The sequence below is a fragment of the Heliangelus exortis genome, chromosome 1 (genome assembly GCF_036169615.1).
Source record: "Heliangelus exortis chromosome 1, bHelExo1.hap1, whole genome shotgun sequence".
Lineage (NCBI taxonomy): Eukaryota > Metazoa > Chordata > Aves > Apodiformes > Trochilidae > Heliangelus > Heliangelus exortis.
In genome coordinates, this window is record NC_092422.1 from 77,332,400 (window position 1) to 77,360,212 (window position 27,813).

A 27,813-nucleotide genomic window follows, 5' to 3' on the forward strand; every position below is an offset into this window, starting at 1 on the left:
GCCCCTCAGTAGTTACAACTTCTCCTTTCACCGTTTTGAGGAAACAAGTCAGGGCATGAGGGCTGTGCATGCTGGATTTCCACCAGTCTGTGGCAGCCTGCAGCTGCTGGGAACTTCATCCCTGGCCCACTTTCTGCAGGGCAAATCTTTTGGCTCACTGCTGCCTTTTGATCTCCAGTTTGGATAAACAGCTCCTCATAGAACCTGAGTGCGAGGTGTGGATTCTGCCCAGCTCCAATCTAGATCTGAGGACTTTTAGGGAAGTTCCTTTCCAAGACGCTGTGCTCCTGGTTGCGTGGCTACCCTATGTCCATCCTACTCTAAATTTATGATAAATAACACCAAAGTAAACATTCATACATCGACACCGTACCCATTAATATACTGTAATTTTATTTTACATTATAAATTATGTTGTATATAAATTCCAAATGTGGAGCATGTATGTGATCCCTACCCCTATAAACTGGTTTTACAATGGCTTAAGAAGCACCTTAATGAGACAATAAGGAAAGGTAAAGAGAGAAGGGCACCATCATGAAAAGGATACATCTATGCAGCAAAATAAATGCTGTGAATCACACTGCATGTGAAATATTAAAATAACTCCATTTATTATAGTGCAGATCAGATAAATGCAGTGGCCCAGGTACTCAGGGTATTTAAATTACAAAAATGCTCTCAAGACCCTCTTCTAATGCTTGTACATGTCAGGCCTGAGCAAGGCAGTCTGAGCAAGCAGCTGAGATTTAGGACTGATGGGAATACAGGGCATTGCTGTAGAAGTGTATGAACAGGGAGCTACAGCTTAGCATCTTATTCCATGTAACATTTCCTCTAAAAACCATCTTGGTTTAGAATGAAGCTGGGCCAGTGTGATGGACAGTGGAAGTGGTGAGCATATTCCAACAAAAGAGCAGAGCCTTATAAAAATAATTTACTGCAAAGAGACTTTAAATGGAGGAAATCATTCCCTTAATTACACCAGTCCTTTGCACTTGATCCTAGCTCTGATCTCACCATAGCTGGCCTGCCAAGGTCTCCAGGAGCAGACTGACTTGCAGAAGGGGTTCAGGAATGCCCAGGCAGGGGGTCATGTCTGTGCCTTCTGCCTGCCTGCAGCCCTGTGGGAGAGACCCCATGGGCTGGGGGTAGGGCAACTTCTGCATTATATAATAATCTAGAAATAAAGGTGAAGAAATTCTTTGGTGTGAGGGTGGTGAGACACTGGCACAGGCTGCCCAGGGAAGCTGTGGCTGCCCCCTCTGTGGAAGTGCTCAAGGCCAGGTTGGATGGGGCTTTGAACAACCTGGTCTGGTGGGAGGTGTCCCTGCCCATGGCAGAGGGGGTAGAACTAGTGGATCTTTATGGTCCCTTCCAACCCAAACCATTCTGTGTTTCTGTGGTCTTTCCACTGCAATAGTATGAGCCAGGAAGGTGAAAGTATTATATCCTACTGGTGAAACTTTGTCAGGTAAAAGTAATTGCTTACTCTAAAATTAGGCCAGAAAACTTTGCCTAATTGTGAAGAGCTGACCAGAACTAGCTAGAAACTCAGTTTTACATTTTTACTGATTCCTGCATTATTGTTGCTGTTCTTAATTACTTGCAGTTAAAAAGTAATTGAAGAACAGTGCTTTATATATACCGTTGTTGTAAATGTACAGTTGTTCCAAGGGCCCACAGTCACTAAAAAGGGGGACCTGTGTCCCTCTGTCTCTTGTGGCAGAGGAGAGGAAATCAGGAGCAGGCAGAAGCCTGTGAGGAGGATCTACCTGCTGGTGCTGAGGCACCTTCTGGCTGCAGAGCACCTTACATTGACCATGTATTACATTGCTTTGCACCCCATCTTACTTTACATCCCACCATTGGGCAGGATCCATCTCACCCAAGGCTGTCCGGCTGTGTCAGACAGGCACCCAGCCCGGGCCTGTCTTGATGAGATCAGTGAAGAAAGAGGGACATTTGGAGAGCAATTTAACTTAAATTATATTTCTTAAATGTATTTCCAGCTGATATGTGATTATCCAAAGGACCATTTATTTCCCTGCTGACCACAGGAGAAGCCTGTGGGGCTATATATCCACCTTCTGTGCCATTAGAGGGACTAAAGAAACCTGCAGCCTATCGAAGAAAGGTCTGTTTGTAAACAAAATAACTAGATGTCTTCCTTTGAATTAAGCTGAGGTCTTACAAACTCAATTACCACATGAAGCCAGAGCCTATATTCAGCCAACAGCTTTTGGACCCTTCAATAAACCATAGTAAGATTGCAGGAGAGGGGCTGAAAGATAGCATTTTGTAATGTTACAAGGCCATATTTGACACTGTAGAAACATTATCGTAAAGTAATTTTCTATATGCTAATTACATAAAGAGATCTTGTTTTAACTGAAACCTGCTGAGAGATATAAATGTATCTATGTGGAATTGGGGTTGTCTGTAATTTTGTTCGAGTTGTTTGGTTTCCTGGTAGCTTGCAGACATTACCTTGATAATCTGCCTCATTAGACCCATATCATATTCTGCACTGAACAAAACCATACTCATTGTATTTACATTAAAAAAATCAGGACACAGTATTTTTGTCTGAATAAATAATAAAAAAAAATGAGCTCACAGCACACAGTTTTGATGAATGGGACTTTAAAAAGCAATGTTGCTGACCATAATACTCCAGTGGTAGGGTTTTCTTTGTTTTCTAGAGCTGGAATTATTCATTTTAAGTGTTTCAAAAAGAACACCTTAATAAGAGCATACACCTCCTCCAAAGATTCCTTGATTAAACTCTGACACACACATTTTAACAGTACCACACATGTACATCTGAGGAATCACAGATGCTCCCTGTGTCCTGACTAGGAAAAAAAAACTGCTGAAAAATGTGCCCTGTTAATCTTTTTCAAATCACCACTAATCTTCTTCCCACTGTTTTTGAACACTCTCCTTCAGACTCCTCTGTACCTTGTTAACTATTTCAACAAGCAAATATAATTCTCACTGGTCATCACACTTCAAAGAAAAGCCTGCATATTCTTCAGGAAGATTATTTTCCACTATTTCATAGACTGCTTTATTTTTCTTTAAGGAGTGGGAGAATAGAACACACTGTTCCAGCATGTAAAAGAAAAAGACTGCAGAGGTTTGCTTGCTGTTTTAGTAAGGAAGAGAAACATTTATTAAGGGGGTTGTTTTCCACATTTTCTTTAGATAAGAATACAGCTTGTCAAATGTAGTTTCAGGATAGATGGATTAAAAGCAAATGTTTATCTTTTTTTTTATTCATAAGCGTATAGAGCAATAGTGTATAACCACATCTAAAAAAAAAATTAGTACCTGAAACATCTTAAAAAATGCAAGTTCTTGTTCCTTTTTTAAAAAAAATTTATTATTTTTGCTTATGAGAGAGTATACCTATGGATGTTTAAGAAATGGAAACCAGTCTGTGATGTTTGGGGGAATGCACTCCTTCTGTATAGCACTCAGTGACAGCAAAACAAATTTCAAACACGCCTATAGTTTCTGAATTATCTCTTGGGTTACACAATGAAAAAATACTGTATGATGGAGTATTAGTGTCTTACACTATGAATAAGTATCAGAACATAAAGCATGTGGTCTATTCTTCAAAGCAGTGGCAGCAATCCAGCAGTACAGCTATATATGTGTTCAAAGTTTTATATGTGAGTATTCCTTGTGATTTACAAGTGTACATTTAGGTGTTTTTCCAGATTGAGGCCACAACCTCTGCTCATTTCTATTGCAAGAGGGTTGCTATCACTCCCTGTCCTGTGCTTCCATGCAAGAATTTGTGCCAGGTGTTGTGCACTCATCTCTTTCAAGTTCTGAAGACTAGAGGTTAACCAAAATTAAATTGTGCAAATTAAGTCAGATAGGAAGGAGAGAAATTTGTTATTTGAAGCTGACAGACAATGTGGCTGCACTTTGGAAATTAAATGTAAGTTTAAATAGGAAGCAGCAAGAGGAGATAAGAGAAAACAGGTGTGTGGTATGTTACCTAGCAATGAAAGACCTCTGTGATATGAGAATAGAGAATTCACTTGGAAAGGGTGAAATTATTTAGACAGGCATGTACTGAACAGTAGCAAAAAATTCATAACTTTTCATCACAAATAATCCTGAAGTTCCTTTCACGTTTAACTGATGAAAACTGGACATTTTAGAATTGGAATCTGGCCATGACAGAATAGTTTGATGTAACAGTTCATGCAAAATAACATGACGTCTTTGGAAACATAAAAACTTGGTATAAAATTTAGCTTCTATTGAAAACAGACCTTTTGGCTGGGCCAACTTTCTCTGGACCAAAACATATCCTTGTGTTTTATGCTACATTTGAAGACCAGCAGTATAACTGGGAGGCAGTCCCTGAACCCTCTGAGAAGCCAGGGCTGTGGAGCATGTCCATGTGGCTAGGAATGCACAGTTACCCACTGGCAACCCCATCCTCAGTGCAGAAGAGCCTCTCCTTGGTGAGACCACCCTAAATGAGCTCCTTCTGTCCCCTTGATAGACACACACATGGATGAACCCCTGGCTAAGATGACCCTAAAGGAGCTTCTTTTGTCCTTCAGGTAGACACACGTGGATGAACCCCTGGCTGTTCTGCTCTTGCCACACCAGTGTAGGGTTTGTTTTTCAGGATTCTGTTTCCTCTGGTTGTCTCCTCTCAGGAAGGATATTAAAGTGAAGCTCTGTGTGGGAAAGGGACCACATCAGACTAACAAAATGGAAATGCTGTATTGCATTATTCCCAAACTTACCAGTAGTAAATTCCCTTTGGATTCTTTGGGGCATCTGGGGGGACAGCTACAGAATGTCTTTGGCTAGTTCATTAATCATAGCATGGAGTCTTCTGTAGCAAATCTAAGGCATGTAAAGTAGTACTGAAAAGGTCATGCTGCTTAATGTAGGATAAGTAAATGTGATCTTATTTAGGAAGAGTCAGTAATATTTCAGTGTCTTTAAGGCAAAGACTGTGTTAAATGCCAGCGTCTTTAGTAAGCAGGTTTCTTTATTGTTTTATATAACACAGAGGGTGCAAAATTACTTTACTTGGAAGAAAAGTACCAATAATATGTCAAAATAATACTAAAACCTTTCTCAAATTTACTAGGTTTCCTATTCCAAATAAATGAGCTTATAAAAAACTACTGAAGAAATCAGTAAAAAGAAGCTTGATGTTAAGCAGGCTAAGGCAAAAGCAAAATGCTCTGAGAGCAGAAGCAGCAAAAGAGGACAACAATAAGGTAAATACATATTTACTGACAGAGATCAAATATGATATATATTATGATAATATGCAGTGAGCTGAAATGTGCATAATAGGTAACAAAAAAGGGATGTTTTTTTAATAAATTTATTAATCCATTCCTTATTCTCTTTCAAAAATCTAACGATATGACTGAATATTTAATGTGGAATATTCAAGGCACATGTGGTACAAACTTTTTAATAAGGGTTAAAATACTTTATTCAGAATGCCCAGCATAATTACCAGACCAGTCAGCTCAATATACCAGCTACAAATTGCTTTTGATAATAAGTTGCCAAACTAAACAACTCCAGAAAACCAGAACAGATGCTCTCTGGGATAAACAGTCTGGGCCATTTTTGTAATTATGCATTTTCATGAGAACCAAATCACTACGTAAAATAAAATATTTTTTGGACTATGTTCCATGTTAGTCATTAGGCCAACTGACCAGCATGGCTCTGATGATGGGCTTTTTGACCTTCCTATTCTACACTATTCACTTCAGTAAACTTCTTAATTATTCAGTTAACCTGTGAAAAATAAAAAGGATAAACAAAGACTATGTGGTTAGCTTGTATGTAACATGGATTAATACATGAACATGAGAATTATTTTTAAGAAGACAGGAAGCTAAATGTTCACCTCAACAGGTTACAAAATGCTCATTTAAAAATTTTATGAGAGCTAGTTTCTCTCAAAATCCACTGAAGGAAAATAAACGTGTGAAAAATTATACCATTCAACCAGCAAAAGCACATTAAAAAAAAAGACTCTACTACTTTGACTACTTCTTCTTCCACAAGAATATGAATAACACAGGTAACCACAAAGTTCCCAGGTCTTCCATATTTAAATCATTATGGGGTTGTTTTTTTTTCTCATGTGGGTAAATCCCACCAAAAGATAGTAGTGTGCCTTGTACTAGCCATCAGTAAATTTACTTTCCCATAAATTATCTCTGATATTCTGTGGTCTAATGGGTGGAGGCAGGAAGACTGTGGAGAGAAGAGAAAAAGGAGACAGGCAAAGAGAAAATATATAGCTTGGGGTGATATGACAAACGTGTAAACCTAGTGAAACTTGATATTCTTGTGAGTTTCTCCATGTTCATTGTAATCTAAGAAAAACTTTTCCAAATGTTAACATTTAGGGTTATTTCTACAGTATATATTACTTAGAAATATTACTTAATTGCTAAAAGTGTGTAATAATCTGCTGCCTTCTATCATAAACCTGTTATATGCTTTGCCCCTATAAGACACACTCTCAGACATTCTTTCTCTTATTGAAATATTTGCTTTAATGTTTAGTGTATATGACATCAAATAACATATCCCAATATTGTGGATATTTAGTATGAGAAAGTTTTCAAAAAGGTCAGTATTCAGAAAGTGGAAACAATACACACTGCCTCTTCTGGAAATACTGGGAAACATGGATAGTCTAAAACTTGGCCACTTCTACAAAAATAATTTTCCTGAGATGAATACTTAGTGCACAAAGGCACTAAACAGTTTATCTGGTAGAAAGAATAACAATTTGAGAGTCAGAAGAAATAAAATATTTTAAATTCTATATATTAGATTTAAGCAAAATTTCAAAACTAATAGACATTTACAGACATTTCTTCATTCCACAAAATCTCTCATTTTTTTCTGTGTGTCATGCTCTTTGCCCTCCCTGTCACTGGAGTAAGTGAAGAAATCAAAATTAAAAGAGGAGGATGACTTGCTTACTTCCTTCTGGAAAAAATGTTAACTTCCATTTTGGGTTTTTAGCATATTCTTCTTGTTAGGGGTAGAAAAGTAATATATTTGAAGATTTAAAATATTGCTTTTATTTGTGCAGAATTCTACTTTTTGTTCACATTTCCAGCTGGGGAGGGGAGCTGGGGTGAATGAGGAATCATAAGTATTTGCCATTATTTGAACACAGACATGTCAAACATTATAAAAATATTTTCTTGATTCTTATAGAAGTGATATTTCCCCACAGAACACTGATATCACAGTCTTTTTGAAATATTCTCATTCAAGATGCTAGACCTTTCAGCTAACAGTTTTGACGCGTTTAAAGGTGTTAACTTCCATGAATAACATTTGCTGAATTACCACACTCCACTGAAGACTTGAGGGAGTTGAAATGAGATTATGATTCAAGTTAAACACCTAAGAGAAGCAGCATAGTCCCAAAGTTCCTGGATGAACACTGCCTGGCCTGGCTGGCACCCATGGCTGGACCTTTTCCCCTGTAACCTTTTGCTGAGTGGGGCACCCCCGGGTCTGCACCTGCAGAGCAGCTTTGCCAGCAGGTCCTGCACATCAAGGACCTCCTCAGGCTCAGACCACTCCAGGTTGGCTTAGTTCATGGCTCCTGCTTGCAGGGAGGTCCACACCACTCTGTATTTCTGGTCAAAAAAAAAAAAAAAAAAAAAAAAAAAGAAAGTGTTCTGAAGTCAGATATACCCTGGGGATTTGAAGTCATTTATGGGGGGGATTTAAACTGGGCTCGCACCAAAGGGAAAGTCAGGTGGGTGCTGAAACATTCATACCAGAAAGCCCTTTCTTTCACCTGAGCTTCAAAGGAAGCAAATAAGACCAACATCAAGCCATGTCATCTTTTGCACCTGCGGCATCTGATGTACCAATGTTCTTCAGTGGCAGGATTCAAACTGTGCACCCACACAGCCCCACAACGTGGCATCACTGTTGCCTGTATCTGGCCATGGTCTTTGTGCTGGGTTTGCCAGACCTTGGTGCTGAAGCCTGTCCAGCTTGTGCTGCCTGATCTGTCCACAGCCCCACTTTAACTTGCTTTAGCTGTAAATGCAGATTTTCTTCTCACCAGTTGCCTGTGGCTAATTTGGCTTACTTAGCTTACAGTTCTTTGGTACAGCCATAGTTTTGTATCTGCACAGCAGTGATGCAGTAGGAGAAGTATCACCCTTTTTGGGACAGCAGATGTAGGTTATAGCATAGGGGAGTCCCAGCACTGGGTGACAGGGGATGGAGCACAGGTTTGGCACTAGAGACCTCACAACTATAGACAACTCATCAGTGCCAGCTAGAGAAATGGAGATCTGGAGCTGGACAAAACAGGTTTTAGGGGGAACAAAATGAATGAAGAAAGAGTATCTAGTACATGCAAAAGGCACTAAGCAAATCCAGACCTGATGTGGAGCTCAGACTAATTACAAAGGAGCAAAGATATAAAACCATGTTAGCTAACATCTAAAAATTAACCCAGAGTGAGGAAGAAGGCCTCAATGTAAACATTAAATCCTCTCTCGTGAAGGACTACAGATGCCAACAACTCCACGCAGCCCCCCAGCCCTGGCACCCCAAGGAGATAGGAAATGGGGAGCATTACACTGGGAGAAGGGGCAGAAACTGTGCATGTCTCAGCTTTAGCTGTGTTAAAATTACTACTATGATTGAAATGTTTTCTGCATAGACACATTCTTTCTTTTCCTGTAATAATTATATCCGGAATAATAATGAGTCTTTGGTTAGACTGTTAAGGTTTCGGTTACATTAACAATAAATTTCTGTCTTTTTATATAAATTAGTGCCTCCTTGCCCATAAAACAAGATTTTGAGTGTATCAACTAGCTTCACTAAGTTAAGCCATTAAAATATTACTTGTTAGCAATAGTGAAACAGTATCTCTTCCTTGTTAGTTTAATATAAAAGACTCTTAGAACTTCTAACCTAAAACTGGCATAAGCTGAAGTTTCATTTGCACCTCACAAAACTGAAAGGCAATTGAGAGATCTGATTTCCAGGTGGCATAAACGAGCTTTGCTTTTCGGCTGTGTGGAAAAACTGAAGCCCTGATTTCAGGCTCTGGTGCTGGGACATGTGGCTTCCTTGAAATCCCAAGGTCTGGCAGGATAATAGCACTTACTCTAAGGGTAAACTCTTTCTACTTCTGAAACTGATGGAGATTTTTTCACTCACTCTGTCAGTCGCTCACCCAAGGAAATATTATCCAAAACAAACCCTTCACCCAAGGAAGACTTGGAGGAGATAAGGATGGGTCACAGCCATCTGCTTGAGCTAAAGCCCACTGCTGGGACTGAGCATCATTGCTGTCCCCTGTGCACTGGTGGAAGAGAAAGTCTGGACACAGTCCAGAAAAGTGTGATGGCAACATATATTAAGTTGGAGCTGTTCCCTGTGGGATTTTCCAGATGTAGTATGGAGACGTACATGGGTACATTAGATAAGCTGATGCTATAAAACACATTATAAATAAAAAAGCAAAACACCAAATAATCAAAAATCCCAGCCAACCAACCAGAAAACAAAAAAAATCCACCAAACCAAGAGGGATATATCACATTCATCTGTGATTAAAGAAAATTAGTTTTGATGTTCTGAAATAGCAATTTTAGGGTGATAACTAACTGGAATGTCTGGAAATGAGAGTGTAAGTAGCTGTACCACAGCAGAAAAAAAATCTACAAGCCACGTATGTATACCGGTAGATTTCATTAATTTCCTTTAGACTGTGTGCTATGTAGGACCTGTAACTTTGATTTAATTAATCTTCAGGTTAAAACAGGTACAAGTTAGTACATATAGATCATTAACAGAATAGTTTACTTCCCATACAAAGTATATGGGGAATGGTTTTGGCCTACTTCAGTCAAGTTACATCATGTAAAGATGTAACCTAACCTACAAACCAGAATGAAGGGAATATGAATGACCTGAAACTAGGTTCACTTTATACAAGCAGGAAAGATTTCATGTTCTACAGATAACTGGTGATTTTGGATGTCCAAAGTATGCAGATCCATAGGATTCTGCTCAAGCACACATATGCCCAGTGTTACTTTTTGACACATTAGCCTCTGGGCTTGGGTGTTAATGCACACTGAGTATGGACTCCACCTACCCAGCCTTAGATTTTCTGAGAAATTAAATGCCTGGGTCTGAATTATTCACTAGGAGATCATTTTGCAGTCTGTCGAAAGACACAGTTATTTCCAGAGGGCAATTCCTCTTCCTCTAAGAGAGATCTTTAAGACAAATCATTCCTGCTTCTCTGAACTGGGCTTTGAAGGTGACCAGCTCAGCCTGAGACATCTGAAAGTTTGCTTACTTAAGCCTAAGCAAGACGAATCCCTTTCACCCTGTACTGGAGGCACACAATGTTTGTTTGCCAGTTTTTGCCTGTAACTAATCAGAAGGTCATAAAACAATAGCATGTGTTGTGCACAACTGTAAAGATTGCTGTGAGTTGGACTGTTTGTCATTCTGTATCTATAAAGTTTTGATTTTTGAAGTCAGATCATGATTTTGGAAACTAAAACTTCCCCTGCCCCTCCCTCCCCCCCCCCCCCAAGACTGATTTTGAATGATATTTCATGACAAAACTTCAAATTTTCTGTGAAAGGTTTTTAAATTTATTGGTAAATATTATAAACATATTGAAAAACATTTGTGTGATAATTAAAAGAAAATAGAACAGGAATAATATTAGTATCATATAGTAGTATATTAATAGTAATATCAAAAAAATGTAACAATACCTGAACCTTTCAGTGGCAAAGAGATCCCTGTTATCAATAGAGAAAATAGATTTCTGTGATCAATCAAAAACTTTAATTATTATTTTGATTTCCATTGATATTTTTAAATATCTTTAATTTTTAATTAACATATGAATACTCAATAGTAGTTAAAAAGATAGCTAATTAGCTGTGCTGTGAAAAGCATAGAAGAGTGAATGACCATTTGTGAAATGGTCATTCTAATAATACTTTATTAGCATGTTTTTAACACATTCATTTTTGACAAATTTACTATGAAGGCTGTTATGACATTGTATCAGCCACAGGATGATTGCCATCTCTAAGCTGCACGCTGTAAAACCATCTTGAAATGCAACAGTGAGTTTAACATAGTAGAAAAACATCATAATCTCTGATTGGGAAACTCAATTTACAGAGCAATTCAGGACAGGGGAGCTGAGCTCAGGAATAACCTTGGGACTGCTGCTTCCTTGCCAGATGGAAAACCTCAAGGGTGACAAGTTTGGTCCCCGGGGGGGCAGATGCCAGCCCCTTTGACAGCCCATTCACACCAATAGCCTTGGAGGAGATTACAGCTCCTGTCCTCCCTCCTGGGGAAAGTTGATTGCAGCAATAAATGGAGGGAGAGGTTTCAGGGCAGTGTCTGTGCACAGCGGGAAGGCAACGAGAGGATGTCAGGAGCTGCTGCAGGCATCAGCCTGACAGAGGTGAAGCTGCCCCAGCCCCACGCAGCTCCCCAGGTGCAGCCAGCAGCCAGGTGGAGTGGGTGGTGCCAGTGGGCAGAGGAATACACAGATACACAGCACACAGAGACATGCAAACACAGACAGACGAACAGAGCAGCATGGGCTGAAACACTCGAGCAAACACAGAGAGCAACAGTGACCTTCATCCTCTTCCCCTCTCTGGCTGACCACAATAAAAGCCCATCAGGGGAAATGTTATATGTATTTAGGGATCCCTCCAGTACTCAGACATACACGAACACACAAGCACAGGCAGACACACACATACACTATGGATGGCTCCAGAAGGGGTCTTAGATACCCCATGCAACCAGCATCTGCTCCCTGGCTCCCTCTGCTTACCCTGTTTCCTCATGTCCTAACACACACACACATGCAAAGTGATCTTTCTGGTAGATGTTCCAGATTTAGCACACAGTAGTCAATTCACAGACACCACTGTCTCTCCAGTCACTACCTTGGGCCCCCATGATCCTTCCAGTAGCCAAGGCAGAGACCCTCTGGTGTCTCCACTAGCCAACTCAGACCCATGGATGCTCTTGATTCCCAGGTCTTTATCTGGCCTACTGGCTAGCTGATGTTTGCCAGCAATCACACAGTGAGACACACAGCCTCACATGCTCTACTTACAGCAGCACAGACACATATTCCTCTGACCCATGGTCCTGCTCCAATTGCTGGGACTCAGACTGCCCCATTTACGTACTTGCACACAGAATAGCAAGCACCTCACTCAGGAAAATAGAAATCGAGTTTAATAAGGATCAGCTGCTCTCACCAGCCCCTGCTGTCCTTCAGTTGGCCCCATTTATTCCCTTTCTCTCCACTTTCTTATGTTTGTTCATCATCAGACAATGACCCCTCCCTTTCCTGCCTTTTGGTTCTTCCCCTGAACATCCAATATCAAATCCTGCACAACCCCCAGATATTCTTTCCCTGAACCCTCTGAGAGCCATCACACCACACCAGTGCATACCTCTGGAGAGCTCTTCCCTGGCTCCATAGTGATGGATAGTGCCCAGACCATGAACTGGTCATCTCCTGTGACAGGTTGGGGAGGGGTGGGGACTTGAGCACCTTTCTTTGGTAAATTTACTGTCCATTCCACCTGCCAGCGTGGCCCTGTGCTCCTTCATGTGTGGGAAGACGAGCCTTTAATCACATAAGCCAAAAAAACATGCCAAATTAATTTCAGATAAATGAAACCACTGGGAGCAAGTCCCCAAAGCAGCAGGAAACACTAGTGCTGTGGCACAGAACCTGATTCACTAAGTAGGGAGATGTTGGAATAATACAGTAGAGTAAGGATGGTGAAGAAGCTCTTACCATTTTGTTATTAATTTTTTATTATTATTTTGTCATTTTTTTAAATTCTGCTTTTGCATGTAAAAACCCTGCATTTTCCCCTTCCTTGCTGTTGCTGATGCCTTTCCAAAGCAATGTAGCCAAGGATGGCTCTTCGACTTCAGCCCTCCCTGTACCTCTTATCAAGGATAGATGGGACCAAACACAGACACTGCAACTCCAAGAGCTATCTTGTGGCCACACAGTATCTATTGAATGTCTACAAAATTACTTGACAGTAGTGGAAAGTTAAGGATTTTAAAAGGGTGAAATACCTGGTACCAAGCCCAAAGTTTAAATATGGAAGTGGACACAAGTGTTTTGGGGTTTCATTGGCTCAAAGCATCTCTGATCTGATCCCTGGGTTACATATGCACCTGAAGCCTGAGGACTAGTTGCACCACTGGAGCCCCTCTTCTAGTGTAATTTTGTCCAATTTTTTCTTTTTTTTTTTTTTTTTTTTTTTTTTTTCTCAAAGATCTGCTTCCAGTAAGAGTCAAAGTATGGTAAATCAGGTGTATCTTGAATCAGATTAAATGGAAACAGAAGAAAGCCTCTGATTTTAAAAAAGAAAAGAAGAAAAGAAAAAAAAAAAAAAAAAAGAGTGAGAGAGTGGCATTTGGCACATAGGAGCATGTTTAATGCATTCCTAAATTTAGAGTTAGTCCAAAGAGAACCTGAAATATGTACAGGGTGTGTGACTGTCCCCAAAGGACTCTCTCCATGGTGAGCACAGGGACACTGGTCACTGTCACTACCTGCTAACAGGTGTACCCTGTGTAAGGCAGAGGCAGCCAAACCTGGCCCAGTCTCACCCACACTGCCTTCCCCAAGGGGGCCCTGGAACAAAGCATCCTCAGAAGTATGCACACATTATGTTTTGGAGAGTTCTAGTAGGTTGTCACCAAATGAGTCCAAGACTGGATTAATATGGATGATTAAAGGACAGAACCTAGAAGTGAACTGGAGGGTCATTTGATAGTGTGTACCTGGTGGAGCTAGTACTGTTTGAGAAAAAAAATAAATTACTTATTCACCTACATAGAAAAGATAATCTCTGTTGGAGAGCTAGTCCTTCTATAGATATTTTTTTTTTTTCAACTTTGAAAGTAGTATTTAATTTTATGTATTTATTAAGTAACAGTTACAGCAACTTTAGTGCAATTAGAGTTAGCAATGGATTCCATATTTGGTATAAAAAGTTTATAAACAAGGAATGGTATTTGTAAAAGCAGCACACCTTAGATTCCCTGAACTAACTGAAAAATCATAGACTATGCCTATTATAAAGGCATGCAGCAAAGTTAATCAAATAAAGGTGGAATGTAAGTATGCCTAAGCTCCAGGTTGATAAACACCATATGGGTGCTCTTATGCAGGAATAAAATGTCTTTTCGTTTTCTGTAGCTTAATTCTGTTTAAATTGCTGCAAACTTCGGCCTCTTTATTCTGAGTGGAAACACATGTCTGTGGAGTTTAACATGCTTGAACTTCATGCCTGTTAACTTCACCACTTGATTATCCATAACTTTCCCAAATCTCTCGACCCAAACGTGCCATTAAAACAAGTTATAGCTCCTACTTACTTGAAAAGTGTCTGAGCAAGAAAAGCAGTGTGTTCCATGCCAGCTGCACACCAGCCATGTGGAGCTCTTCTGATGGGCACTTCCCTCAACTTTTCCTTGTGTTTTAGGAAGTTAAACTCCCAAAGACAGAAAGGGAACTAACTGAAGGAGTTCAAAGGAATCTGGCCCCTTTCTGTACACCTTTTCTGAATTAGTCCCAAGGGTACTGGAGCCACTTCCTTCTCTTACATAAAAAAGATGCATGAATGGCAATGTACATCAAAAAAGGACCATGGCAGACTAAAACTGATGTCAATCTTTACTAAGAGGGCTGCTTTTTGGCCCTCACCTGTACCAAGTTACAAGTTTTTTCTATTTTACCTTACCTACAAAATGCTCTCTAATATTTAGAGAAATACTTGATACAACTGCTTCTGATTCGATTTTTATGTTTAACATTGTATCATATTTCTTGCCATTTAAAAAAAAATGGGAAGGGAAAAAACCCAGAAGGGAAAAGCAATAAACACAAACTGATTCATAGCTGAGGTACCAGCCTATAGCCCAAACTGCCTGGCACGCGTTTGATGTACTGCATGATGAGAAACATCTCATAACAGCTATTTCATTTGTAAGCTCCTAAATAGGGCAAATATGTTCAGAGGATGTGCATCACCACTAAATAATTCACTCATTGCAGGTCTCAGTCCAGGGAAAAACACGCCTTGATCTATTCTGGTGCAGACTGACATCAGCTGTGGTTCCCCACCTGAGGCAGGAGCAGGGTTGGCATCACAAAAACCACATCCAAGGCCATAGCCAAGCAGCCTCCCTCTTCCTATATGGATGCTAATTTGCACTGCCCAGGAAATGCCTGTTCAAAAGATGTTGCTATACCTGTTTATGCAGGCATCCATCCAGTGGCTCAGCTCAGGACATTACTGTCTTCCTGCCCTGAGTGATCCCAGCCACTGCCACTGCTGGCTCTGTTTGCAGATACATCTTTGAGAGATGGAGGTAGTGGAAGGATGGGCCTTGAAGCTGATGGCCCAGTGTGAGATTATGTGGGAAGAGAAGATGTGGAGAGCTCTATTCCTAGAGCCAGTGTGATGTATCAGCATCAGTGATGCCTGTCCAGTCTGGAAGTGAGCAGCCCTAACATACAGCAATGATTTCACAGTGCTTTTCAGTGACTGCTTAGAAAATAATTTAGAGGTTAATGATAAAATCTATGCCTCTATATGGCTCTGGTTGCCACACAGCTCCATGTTTTCATTGTCTTTAAGAAAGCTTTACATTTGCTGTGTAACCTAGAAGGGAAAAAATCCAAACATGTCTCCTCTGGATGGAAAAGTCTAAGCTACATGGATACTGTTGCTATAATATATCTTCATAATTCTGTAATTGGACTCTAGGTTCCTTGTGAAAGAAGACCTCTCATGAGAAAATATGACTTTTTTTGAAACTCTAAAATTCTATCAAAGAATGTATAGTAAATTCTATCAAGAGTTATAGAATATTAGAGTTTTATCAAAAAAAGCCCAGAGTTGCTTCTCTTTTGCTAAATAATTGCCTAGATTTCACTACTAAACCTTGCATCTCGTAGTAAGTTTAGATTATTTAATATGAACATATAAAACATTTTAAACTGTGCTAAGGTATTGTGGGTGACCTCAAATTCAACTTCTAGGGAAAATCAAATATGCTTGAATCTCTTGCAAGAAAGCAAGCACCTGCTTTCTAAACATTTTATAATTCAGCAACTGGGAGAGGAGGCAAGAATTTGAAAAAGAGGAGGGAATTGAGACAGAACATCAAAGCTTATTTGCCATGATATCAAATATCTGGAAAAAGTAAAGATTTGTGGGAGTTTAGAAGTGTTGCATATCTTACTTCTTGATTTTTAAATTTCTTTACACTTTTGAGGATCTGAAAAACTTTTATAAAAGCTAAAGACTACTTGAAAATATACTTACTATCTTAAGTACACACTTAATGTGTACTTGCTGCGTAGTCTAACTGAAATACTGGTCAAATGCACACACTCGATTTGTGATATAATCAAAATTTTAGGGGTGCCCTAAGTGACTACATCTGGATTTCATCCTGAGTAGAGGCAACTTCATGCATCTCCTCCCTGACTCCTGGCACCCTTGCAGCACACTGATGGTGCAGCAGGTCTGTGGAAGCATGAAGCAGACAGGCTGTGGAGAGATCCCACCAGCTGCAGAGAGCAGAGAGTCAGTGGCAGGGCTGAATAATTTACAGCTGTGATCTCCCCTCCAGACCCAAGCACAGGAGGGGGGCCTTGCAAAGGCCTCTTTCATGAGAGGAGTGGAGGGCCAGGTGCTCCTGTGTGGTACCCCCCACTGATGTGAGCTGAGCAGGATGCCTGGATGCCTCATGGGGTCAAGCTTCAAAGAAAAAGGCAGCAGAGGGGGCTGCCCAGCAGAGCCTTGCTCCTGCATCCCACGCCACGGGGGCTTTCCGCCCTGAGCATGCTGAGTGCAGCATCCTCCCCACATCGCTTGCCCTCTGCATCCTCTGCTAAATACAGGAATTCTTCTGGGGATACCAAAACTTTGTGGGTTATGGGACAGCCTTTTTGGAATGTCTCTGGGGGTTAGAGGTTTTCTTTCTGAAGTATCTAGGAGGGAAACAAGCCCTGTACTTATAAGGCTGGGAGCCAGGACTTCAAGCTGCCAGCTGTGCATGCCACACAGGTTGTTTAGCCTTTGTGTGCTATATTTTTCACCTCCAGAAGATGAGGATTATAAATATTTCAGATTAACATCATACATTTTCTTATTAATACTTGTTCAGCCTGAGACCCCTGAGAGTTGCTATATAAATATGAAGGCAGTAACAGGTGGTTATGTCAAGCACCAGGACAAGGAGAGTAGAAAAGCTTTTAAAGACTAATCCCAAATATGCACAAGTATGTGCACACAGAAGAAAAAGCCCTCAAGTTGCTCAAGGTATTGCTGTGATTTTCAAGACTTGCTGGGAATTCGTGGAGTTGTCCTTATGAATATCATGAAGCCATAGAGACTGGAAACAGTTAAATGAATCTGCCTGCTCCATTCCGTGGCAGAAGCATAAACTACACACTCTCTGCATTCAAATGTCACGTTAAAAGATTCAGTGCATAAATCTGGATATATAGTTGTGGAAAAGTAATTCTGGAGTACAGGAATGTTAACTCACTGGTCAATCCTTCCTCATTATAACATTAAAAAAATATTAACCTTCCCCCAGTACCAACTTCCCACGGAATATGTGATTGACAGACACCAAATTTGTGACATTCTAAAGTCTTTTAAACTACTGTGAATGCCTTGAACTGGGTGCGAATGTGCATACCTTTTTTTACATTCTGACATAATTGTCTCTCTTTGAGTTCCTCTAAGTAGCCACTTGACTACATTTATAAAACACTTGACTTTTCATATATAAAGTCTTAATAGCTTGAGATATTTTTAAGCTTTATTCAAAGTGTGATCAGTGCATACTTTGCATTAATATCAGTGCAAAACTAATCTTAGGGAAAAAATCCAGTGTTTTCTTCTCATAGATGTTCTCTTTCATCTTTTTACCCTCTGAAAGCCAAGTAAGATAATAATATGTAACATTAGGGCTATACCACTGTATTTGCATGGAGTTTCAGTGTGTGTTTCTCTCTTCCAGTTGTTACTTTAGAAAGAGCCAATGGAACTGAAAGAGTCTTCTGAGGCATTATGACAACATGCACTAATTGATTTTTAGGAGAAAAAGAGCAGAACAATTTATCCTAGTACTATATATCTTTTTCTGGGCAGAAAGGTCATGATGACAAAGTAACAAAATTGAAAAATGATACAACTTTCAAAAATACAAAAAAACTCCATTGCTCTTCTCTTTGACAAGCTTGTGACAGAGATGAGACTAAAAGAAATCTCCAGATACTGAATATTAACAGACAGTGATGAACAGTGAGGTTCCTGTTCTCCCCTCATCTGCTGTGGTGTTCTGAGGGGAGCAGAGCTACCGAGGTTGCTACACTAAATTCCATCTTCTGTACACTTAACACTCACTTGCTCAGTGCTTTGAAGTTAATGGAGTTGTTCTGGAGCTAACTGGGTTTAACTCAGAGGAAAATTGGACCCACTAGAATGAGCAATATACAAAACCCTTTGGAATCAGGCCCACCTAGATGGTCAGAGGGATTAATAGCACAGAGGAAAAGGACCCCTTAAAAAGAAAGAACAGGAGGATGATGCAGAGGCAACTTGTCCACGCCTTTGAATTGGCAGCTGTATCACACACTGATTGGGAAGCACTCAGCAACACTCTCCACCTGAGTCTCTCTTTGGTTCTTCATCACAAAAGTGATGTGTATGAGGCAGGATGAAGCAAAGAGCACTAGCTAAGTGGTTAGCATGGTTCTAGCAGATGGGGAATAATGGTTACAGGATTAGAATTAGTAGTCATACCTGATGTCTTGAATTTACACATGCAACTACATAAAAAAAAAAAAAAATCCATAAAATACTTTTTATTGCATTGTGTTTAAAAATATCTTTCCAAGTTAAAAGATGACATCAATTTTAGCTTCTCAGAGTAACATTGGATTAGTTGGTCAAAATAACTTTTATGATCTCAAACCAAGAATGATGCTACTAGCTATACCCTAAGTTCCTTCCATGGTTACTGTGTGCATTTGCATAGTAATTGCATCATTCACAGTACAATATGCAAACCCATATGTAGTGTCCCAAATAAAATTTATCCCTAAGATTTTTATGTCCTTCAAATACATGCATATTAACCAGCGAGGTTTTATCTTTCACATAGTGACTCATTTCCTTTTTCAGTAAGTGATCATTGTGTAACCCACTGAGTTTCTCCATGATTATTGGCAGCTATAAGAAAGATTTCTTGCACTAACAACAAGACAGGTGCCAAGAAATCAGGATACACTCATGTTGCTTAATAAATTTGTGAAAAATTTAGCTTGTAATTACTGGAAAGGGTGATGATAATTTTCTGCAGAGTGCAGAAGAATTTGTCAGATGTAAAAGCTGATGAACATTTTTCCCTATTGAGATGTTACCTTTTCTGTCCTGGACTGAAAGAGGAAAAAATGGGTGATTGGTAATTTTTCAGGTGAATCACATTTAGTTCATCTTAGATTAACTGCTGGCATTGCCAGCAGGGAGCACATTTCCTCTTGATAGGAACTATGGACAAAGGCCACATATTTAGTTGTTTAAGGCATATTGAACTCTCCTCCTTAGCAAATACTGCTGCTGACTGCCAAAGGTTTTTGATCAAAACGAAGATGTATCATGGTCATTCAGGCCATGATGACCATTCAGATAATCCTAAAAATATTAACCAGGTGGGTTTTGAATATATCCAGAGAAGGGCACTACACAACCTCCCTGGGCAGCCTGTTCCAGTGCCTTGTCACCCTCATATTAAAGAATTTTTTTGTTGTGTTTAAATGGAACGTCCTATATTCCAGCTTGTGCCTGTTACCCCTCATCCTGTCACTGGGACCTACTGAGAAGAGACTGGCTCCATCTTCCTGGCCTTTAGATACTTGTAGATATTGATAAGGTCTCCCCTCAGTCTTCTCCAGGGTAAAGAGTCCAAGCTCTCTCAGCCTTCCCTTTTAAGAGAGATGCTCCAATCCCCCAGTCATCTTTGTTGCCTTCCACTGGACTTTCTCCAGTAGTTCCCTATCTCTCTTCAACTGGGAAGCCCAGAACTGGATGCAGTATTCCAGCTGTGGCCTCATCAGGGCAAAGTAGAGGGGAAGAATGACCTCCCTCAACCCACTGGCCACACTCTTCTGTATGCAACCTAGGATTCCATTGGACTTCACGGCAGCAAGGGCACACTGATGGCTCATGGATAATTTACTATTTACCAGGACCCCTATATCCTTCTCATCTGAATTGCTTTCCAGCCGTTCCCCTAACCTATATTGGTGCCTGGGGTTCTTCCTCCTCAGGTGAAGGACTTTACACTTGCTTCATTGAACCTCGTATGTTCTTCTCTGCCCAGCTCTACAGTGTGTCCAGGTCACACTGGATGGCAGCACAGCCCTCCCAGCTTTGTATCATCATCAAAGTTGCTGAGGATATACTCTGTCCCCTCATCCAGGTCATTGATAAATATGTTGAACATAGACCGGACCAAGTATTGGCCCCTGGGGGACACCACTGGCTGGAGACCTCCAACTCGACCCTGCTCCATTTATCACCACCCTCTGAGTTCTGTCACACAGACAGCTCTCAATCTCACTGTCCATCCCTCTAGCCCTCACTTCTTGAGTTCTCTAATGAGAAAACATTGCTGAAGTCAAGGTAGAAAACATCCACTGCTCTCCCCTCATCTAGTCAGCCAGTGAGGATGTCATAAAAGGCAGTCAGGTTGGTCAAGCATGATTTCCCTTAGGAAAATCCATGCTGGCATCTCCCAATGACATTCTTTGCTTTCATATGTTCCATGATGACATCTAGAATTATTTTTTTCAATACCTTATCAGGAACAGAGGTGAGATTAACTGACCCATTCCCTGGGTCCTCCTTATTGCCTTTTTCAAAGACTGGAGTAACATCTGCCAGCTCTCTCAGAACTCATGGATGCATCCCATCAGGGCCCATGGGTTTATGGACATCCAGTTCAGCTAAGTGGTGAACTCTGGTCCTCCTCTATGGAAGGAAATGTGCTTCAGCTCCAGGCTGGGTCTAAGTACCTGCAGGTTGAAGGTGACACATTGTGGGTGGATAAAAAACAAATGGGGTTTTAGTGGGCAAGCAAGGTCTACCAAGTCTTTTGCCTCTCACAGCATCACAGATTGGCACAGTATGTCATCCATATCAAATTATCACATCCAGTCATGTGGCTGTGGAGCTTCTTCAGGTAGACTGCACATGGTCCTGTAATATAACTTTCAGATAATGCTTTCAGGGAGGGTTTTTAGCTGTGGAATCATCATGGACTTTTCATTGCTAGTGAGTTTGCCAGTACTCAAGATGGATAGATAAATATTTTTCATCTGGGGATGGTAGGACACCCAGTCCATGGCTGCCATATGCTCACTTGGTTCTGTGTACTGTGGAGTTCCAGAGCGGAGAGATGCAACCCAGTCAGCTTAGATATCACTGGAACTATGGAGAGGAAAAGATACAGTTCAGACTGCTTCAAGAGACAAATGCTGACCTGCAAAGAGATAGAAAATGTGCAAATAAATCATTGTGGTGCTTCCAGACTCTGATCTGATCTTCAGCAATCCCAATAGAATCATTAAAGACTATTTGCAAGATGAATTGTTTCTAAAAATCCGTATGAACACATTTGCACAATAGGAATTCACATCAGTGTAATGCATTATGCAAAGTCTGATCCAAACCTGTGCACAGGTGCAAGGCAGGTTTTAAATTTGACACATTTCCATTTTGGCTATGTACACTGAGCAGTGAAAACATAAATATGTACCTGTGCTAATACCTGTTATTGAAGAGCTGTTTGAACAAATCTGGATATGATGGTGCAAAGTTCTCCAGTGTTGTTCAATATTGTGAGAGGAAAGTTCTCTCTGGAACTCCCTTCTTTGAGGGAAGAACCACAGATACTGATGCCCCCTGGCTAAAATGCAGGACTCCTCTCTATCATTGCTTTCCCACTGTAATAAATTTAATATTAATAATTAAACCAGATGAATTAAGTGCCCTCTCCTCCTGCCCATGTTGAGCAAAAAGAGAACAAAAAATCGATATTAATTAGATTGTGTAGCACACCCATTTAATTCTCTGAAGTGCTCAGGATGCTCCAGAGAAGAGCACAATGGAAATGGCTCAGAATATGAAATTAGATTAGATTAGATTAGGATTAGTGTGATACCTGGCTGTCAGAGAGTTTTTAAAATTGGGATGATTAGAGGAACCTGGAACAAGTCCGTGGCTTGCATTTTTGCTGAGCATTTATTAAAAAAGTGACAGCTACTTCCTGACCTCCCAGTGCTCATCTTTGACAACTAGGGAAACAAAAATTTCAGGATAAAGCAAGGCTGCATCAGGACCAATGGTTAACTTTAGACTGACTGGGTAGGAGAATGGCCAACTTTAAGATGGGACTTTGAGGCATGAAGCTAGAGGAAGCTAGCAAATGAGAGAAAATGGTTTTATCTGCAGTGTGGTATTGAATATTTCTTCTCGTTCTCCTTTGTCTAGAACAGATGTGTTCTATGGGTATCCTGTGGGAAAGCAAGCTGTTGTGATAATTCCAGTTGATGATAAACTGTTTCCTTGAGACCGTATCTCAAATCATCTCCTCAGGTCACTTCCAAGCCACCCTGGGGTTCTCCCTTGCGATTTATGGTACCTCCAGGACACCCTTGATAGTTGGTTGATGAAGTATAGAGATTGAGTGGCCAGCTAGAGATTGTCCAGGCCTCTGTCCACCCCTGGCTTAACTGCTGGGGGGAACAGATGCTGCCTGCTCTAGTTTGATGGTGACACCAAAATCAGAGTACAGCAGAGCATGAACCTGAAAAGCAATGTTAGAGCCTGCGGTATGAATGTAGGCTCCACCCTTAAGTACACAGCAGTAAATCTATCAAGGTCTTGGAATATTTCCAGGCACAGGAAAGCCTGTGCTACCAAACTTCTCAAACATTCTCTGTACAGCTTTGGGCTATGCCAGCTGACACCACTCAAACAAGTCCTAAATACTGTTGGGGTTTAAAAATGGCCAGGAACTATTAAAAATATATAGCTGCATGCAGTCACTTGGTATTGCAGGTAAAGGCTATTTAATGCTCTGGACAGGAGCCATTGTGTAGTCAGTGGTAGAAAATAAGCCAGGAACATTTAATTCAGCAAAGTTCAATTCACTAGCTCTAGTCCATCAAGGAACAAAACAAAACCAAAACCAGAAACAAATAAAGGTTTTTTAGCACTTGGTCTGGGTGTGTTTTGGGAGCTTTCTAGCTTCTCTGATTAATTTGCCATTTTGACTTTTTCTCCACAGCTTAACTCCTGCTGAGTCACTTTCAGTATTTTAAATCCACCTTTCAATCTACCTGCCATCTTAAAAATATTTTTCTTCTCAAACTTGTCCATGGTTTGGATCCCTTGGTTTTGATGATCATATATTTTCTCCTTCAACTCCACTGAATTTCAATGCTCTCCCATGTCTTCTTTCTTCATTTCTTTCACCCTTAATTCCAACTTTACCTACATACATTTGCTCTCATCTCCTCTCATGCTCCTTGTTTTTTCCATTTCCTTGTAATATTTTCTTCTGATTATTATATTCAGTCACCTGGTATATTTCCTGTCACTCTGTTGCACTCCTTTTATGATGCCACCTTTTCACCTTGACCCATAAAATCTTGCTATACTGGTACTTTTCCCTCATTATTGCCATTCTTTGACACTAAAGAAGTTTATTCCCATGCAAAAATATCCCTCATACTTACCTTTCACAAACCAATATTCTTTTGCTTTATCCTTTTTTCTTACACTTTATTCAGGTCCCACTATAAACAGTAGTAGAAAAAAAAAATTATGACATGGTGGTACAGAAGCCCAAACTATGGCACTGCTGTGATGTCTGAAGACTTTGTGTATTTATGTAAGTGTAAAATGTGTTCTGGTTAATATTGGCCTCCTGGTTTCCTTTTCATCTGGTCATCAACCTCCCTAAATTCCCTTTGATTTCAATGAAGAAATCAAAAGAAGATGAATGGTTCTTCAGTTCCTACACAGCTCCAGGGAGAATGTGGAGACCAGGACACAGTTCACAGGAGTTAGGACCTTAGGTCACAAATTTCTCAAGCTGTAAACATGAAGCTTCATGTAAAATGCATGAAATCTCCAGTAAATTCCAATCATAGCAATATCAGGGCATGTCAGGGAGCACTTAATAGTAGCACAGACAGATACACTGCTTTACACCAGAAATATTTGAAAATATTTGTCTTTTTTTCCTTTTCCTGTGAGATACACTTGAAATTAGTAAATGCTTCTTAAGACTGGGAAATTCGGGACTATTTCCATAACAATAGCTTTTAGAGGAAGTTGTCAGGTCTGAGAAATAAAGCAAACCTGTCAAGTTTCCCTGGTCATTAGGAACCAAATTGCTCCTTCCCACTTCAACCACAAAAGCTGTCTGATGCAAAATCTTGTGGCACTGGAAGATTTATTCTCTCTTTAATTTATTCCGAAAAAATACTGCTGAAGCAGGATGGAGCCCGCACAGCATCACAAAGTACATTTTAGAGGCCATGTCTGACTTTGAAGACATATGGCAATGCTTCCTGAAGTCAGAAATAAAATGTAATACTTGTAATACGGCATGTAATACTTTCTGTACTCCACCAAATTACCAGGGAGACAGATTGTGCTTTTCTGAGTATACTGACAAATGTCCCTTCTCATTATGGTTTTGCCCTTTTTATATTACCATATCATTATTCTTTTTCTTTTGTACTCCAGTGTGTAATTTAGATGAATATATTCTTCAGCAACTCTAAATGTTGTTTTATTTTCAGGATTGCTTAGAAAATGATCAAAAATTTATTATTCTTTCACTAACATGAATTCATCAGTAAAAATACATACCTCAAGGGGAGCCACCCATTGCATTTAGCCAAGCCACCCGACCATTCCAAAGGTAATAAAACAGCATTTATAACCAGGAATAAACTGTGGCATTTCTTTCTAATGAGATTTTTGAGCTGACTCTTGTTGGCAGCCATTTTACATTCGTGATGCTAATAATGAGTGGGAACCTGATGTTAATAATTAGTAGCTGTTTTCCTTTATAATCTTTTTCTAATAATTTTAGCCCAGAAGCACACTTCCCTGTTGTTTCTTATTGTTTGAAGCAGGGCATTGGTGTGGCAGCAGCATAAATGCAGCCTTAGCTTAGCACGGTAGCTGAGCAAACAAACAGCCTCCTCGAGCTCATGCCTAAAAAAAGCAAGCAAGGAGGGCCCACAGAATGCCACCTATGTGTATTTATTTTCATGAAGGAACAGAAAACTGTTCTTTTGAGATGTCAGTTCCCTACACAACTCGAACCTGGTGGCTAATGTTCCTGAAATGCCCTCTGTACACGCACTGTCCCTCAGCTTCCAGCTCCCCAGGCAGCATCTTCCCCTATGGCAGCATCACATCCACCAAGAGAGTTGGTGGGGAGCAGCCATAAGATGCAGAAGAAGAAGAGCCTGCCACATTGCCAGGTTTTCCTGTGATTTTCAGTGACAAAACGAACCAGCTCCTCGCCTCTGTATGGGGGGAAATGAGAAATAGATATAATTTGGTACAAAGAAGAAGAAATGTAATTCCCCTCATCATAGGAAAGGCTGGGAGAAATTCTTTGGCAGGTGTCCATGCAGGAGGGCACGTCAGATGGTCAGGGTGGTTCCTCCTGGTCTTCAAAACCTATTAAGTCTTTGCACATCTCCCCAGGCCTGGGGAAGGAGGTCTCAGAAGGCAATTACTTGAGTCCACTGTTTAAGAGAGAGAGTGGGACTCAAATTGTGTACAGAGCAGTTTCTTTTTTTTATTTTAAATGAAGAAACCTAATTAAAATGATAGAAATTTCCTGGGGAAATTCTCAGCTTGTTCATTTTTAAGAGCGTTTGTATTACAAAAGGTGTTTGAAGTCCTTGAATTTTTACCCTTTAGCCACCTTTAATCTAATTTCTAATCTCTTAATAGCCTTAATTGACTTCTGAATACTCTAAATTATTAAACATCTTTGGGGGATTATGATTTCTATTTCTGATTATGCAAAAAAAATATCAATTGAAAAAAACCCCTCCTATATTTATGTCAAATGAAACCATCAGCCACATACTTTAAAGACGAGATATTTGCTTTTGAAATACTATTTTAAAAGCCTTGCGCTTTCAGGCAGGTTGAAGGAGATGAGCGATGAAAAAGGAGGAAACAGCAAGATCCCGTTGAAGGTACACAATTAATTAGGTGTCATTGTCTTCTTGGACTCTTTTTTATATATGTAGAGGATGCCCATGGTTGTGGGGCGATACCTGGCTGCCAGCAGGGCAGTGGGACACACATCTGCCTGAGACCCAAGTGGTAAAGCTGCCTGCTCTTCTCAGCTGGGACAGAACTCCTCCCTACCCTGTGGATTCCTCCTCACTGCTTCAGCGACAGGGACAGCTGCTCAGTATTGGTGTGTCCTTCTGAATCAGCTTCAGTCTCCAGCTCCATCTAAATCCCTTTGCTCCTCTAAGCTTTCCTGATACTCCCTGCCTCTGCCCTCCTCAGAGGCTTAATACCTCACTGCACCTCTGCTCTGCCATGGACTTTCCTCCTTGTCCTTTGCCAGCCCATGGCCCCCTGGCTCCAAGGTTGCCCATCACTTCCCTCCCCCTCCCCATCATTCCTCAGAAGAGGCCAGCCCAGGCAGGGACAGCAATCCTGGCATTGACAAGGCACCCGCTCAGACACCGCCCAGAAGGCAAAAAGACTCTGGGGAACGGGGGACAGATGGCAGCCCTACCAGGCAAGGAAAGAACCCAGTGTCTCTATGCAAGGAGAGCGGCAACTTGCTTCACATGCTGTCCCAAGCTGTGGAATAAAATAGTCTCTAGTAATGTGGGTATAGCATCCAAAGCAGTTATTTGTAGCATGAGCTAATACCCACAGAAGAGCTCAATTCTTATCAAATAAAGCCTCCCTTGTGAAATCCGGGAATTTATTTCTTATCAAAACACAAACAAGCTTTCTTAACTTGGAAGTATTAGCTTTTTCACTTTGTCTGTTTGTTGATATATTTTCTAAAAAATCCAACTAGCTTTATTAGACCTCAGCTTTAGTTACTGTCAGTTTACTTCCATTTCTAACATCTTCCTTCCTATTGAAGGATCTGCTTTAATATTCAGCACTAGAAACTTATTTTGAGAGCTAAATTCCTTTCCCTAACTTCATGGCAAGATTGACACTTGTCATTCCTGAGTATCTTGTATGTTTTGTAGAGACCCTAGAAGAAAGTCCATGAAGTTTCTGGCTTCACATACATAACACAATTGCTCACTCAATGGACCAGTGTTAGAACTTTGATCTAATTCTGTTACCATTACTCAGGCTGAGAAGTGCTTTACTTCAAGAGTTGTCCTATTGATTAAATAGGTACAAAAAGCATATTATTAGGCATGCTTCAACTATGTACTACTATTATTTATAGTTTGTACTTCTATAGCAGCTACAATTGACAGTTGAACTCCAGGAAGTTTTATTTTTGACAATGTATCACGACAGAAAGGCAACATTTTCTGTGACACTGCAGGCTGAGGTGCTGATCCAGGAACTG